This window comes from Schistocerca gregaria, unplaced genomic scaffold (genome assembly GCF_023897955.1).
Source record: "Schistocerca gregaria isolate iqSchGreg1 unplaced genomic scaffold, iqSchGreg1.2 ptg001406l, whole genome shotgun sequence".
Lineage (NCBI taxonomy): Eukaryota > Metazoa > Arthropoda > Insecta > Orthoptera > Acrididae > Schistocerca > Schistocerca gregaria.
Genome location: NW_026062707.1, coordinates 15,001 through 17,500, shown reverse-complemented (window position 1 = coordinate 17,500; position 2,500 = coordinate 15,001). Strand labels below are relative to the sequence as shown.

Genomic DNA, 2,500 nt, shown 5'->3' with positions numbered 1-2,500 from the left:
TCCTGCCAAGTCGTTGTCATTGTGTCTGTCTGTCCAATTTTGACAGTCGAGAGGTTCATAGGGGAATGTATTTTTTCTCTGACGATTTTATACGGAAGGCCCCATGGATCCGTTATCAAGTGTGATGCTACAAAGTCCTTCCAACTTTGTTGTCTGTGAGTATAAAGTGTATCTTTAAATATCCATTTTAGTCTTCTGTATCTTTCCAGGTGGTACTGTCTTTCGTCCCTGGTGAAGCTTCTCTGGTAATTCCTCCTTGCTCGTCGCATAGACTGCCGGAGCCTGGTAAGCTCTGGGGTCCATGGAGCAGTTACCTTGCGGATGAAACGCCTTTTTTGTGGTATTGCAACGGTTACAGCCGACTTAATAGAAGACGTAAGGGCGTCCACTGCTTCATCAATTTGAAAAAGTCCGTCACCCAACTCTGGTGGATTGCACTCTGCCTCTAGCAGCTCCCAGTTGGCCCTCCCATAATCATACTGCAAAACCCAATCCTCTGGCACGTCGCCAGGTTCCACAAGAATTTGGAACTCAATTACATTGTGATCACTTACTGTCAGTCCGTCATGTACAGTCCAGTTAGAAATTCTGTCTGTTAAATTTCTCGTTGTTAAGGTGACATCTATGTTGGTTTCAACACCAGCCCTACTTCTATAAGTAGGTGGATTTCCAGGTCTGTTTTCTACATATAAATGAAATTCCATTATCAGATCTTCCATAGCGCCACCCCGATCATCAACATGGGGACTGTGCCAGAGTGGGGATTTCGCATTGCAATCCATTGTTATCACCACAGGTTTCCCTTCTAAGGCTCTCAGAATTAATGTTAGCTGGTGCAAGTAATGATCAATATGTTCACGATATTGACAATAAACATTAACTAAATACAAACAAGTCTGCAGCATGTTTAATTCTACAACAATAACATGACTATTGCAAAATTGTGTTAGTATAGTTGTCTTTATTAATTTATTAAGGACAACAACTGCTGTCATAGGATTATTGCCAAAAGTTATTACTTGCGATGTTACGGGAAAGCCCGAGACACGGCCAGAGACAGAGTTTGGTTCTTGAATTGTTAAAATGTCTATAGTGCGCTCCTCTGCGAGCTTTCGCAACTCCTGCGTGACTAAGAAGCTTCGCATTGCATTTATTTGTACAACTTTGAGGTCAGAGATCGGGAGGGTATCTTGTATGTACATAGCTGTTTGGAAACTGGAGGGAGGGAACAAACATTACCCTTCCATACATCTTTACCATTTCTTTGTATATCTTCTGCAAATTGAATTCCCTTCCCCTTCTTCGAAAAACTTCTTTAACCAGACTCAACAGTTCTTTATACTCAAAAGGCAAGTTGACTGATGCCAGCTGAATACAGTCGACATCCTCCAGAGTTGGGAAAGTAATTCTGTCCCCATCCGGGTGTCCGACCCGCACAAGCTGTCTTAACGCTAATGTTAGCAGTTGAGGTTCTTCTAATCTACGAAGCTTCATTGCATTTTCACACATCACATAAACATCATTTGGAGGACATTGTGTATACGTTTTATTAGCAAAGGAGCTGTCTGTTAAAGTTAAAGTCTCTACAGAACCGACACCAGAAGCCAGGTTTTCTACTTCCACATCTTTATTGGTGTCTTTATCCTTACAAGCGTCGGTTTGGCCACTCTCGACGATGGAAACCACCGCCGCCTTAGCACGATCGACGCCACCAGTGCCGGGTTGCCCCGACGCCTCGGACGAAGACCCCGGACAGGGGACAGATCCCACACCGGAAGCCGACCCTGCAGCAGCCGACGACACATCTGTAAGAGACAGAGATATTTGGGATGCCCTCAACCTTTGCCAGCGCTGAGCGTCTCTCGCTAATTTACTTGGAGACTTATATTTTGGAGTATTTTTATGGATCTCCATAATCTGTACGTTGTATTAATCTTTGTAATAGCAACTTGTACGTAAAGCACTCCCTACCAGGAGTGCTACACGCACGTTTCCTATACTTGCATGGTATACAGACTGCTGGCTGGGATTGTTTTGGACAATTTTTCCTCTCATGGCCTTCTTCACCGCAGTGAGCACAAACTGCGTTTTTAAATTCACAATACTTGGCCACATGCGTATAATCTTGACAGTAGATAGGGACAGCGGGAATCTCGTTAATCCATTCATGCGCGTCACTAATTAGATGACGAGGCATTTGGCTACCTTAAGAGAGTCATAGTTACTCCCGCCGTTTACCCGCGCTTGCTTGAATTTCTTCACGTTGACATTCAGAGCACTGGGCAGAAATCACATTGCGTCAACACCCGCTAGGGCCATCGCAATGCTTTGTTTTAATTAGACAGTCGGATTCCCCCAGTCCGTGCCAGTTCTGAGTTGATCGTTGAATGGCGGCCGAAGAGAATCCGCGCACCCGCGCGCCCCCGGAGGAGCACGCTAAGGCGGACGCGGCCTCGCAGCAAGGAAGATCCGTGGGAGGCCAAGGCACGGGACCGAGCTC

At 45.5% G+C, this 2,500-nt stretch overlaps 1 pseudogene; it reads right to left on the bottom strand.

Annotated features, from left to right (window-relative positions):
- Window positions 1–2,500, bottom strand: part of LOC126331809 (large subunit ribosomal RNA) — a 9,089-nt pseudogene that overhangs the window by 4,000 nt on the left and 2,589 nt on the right.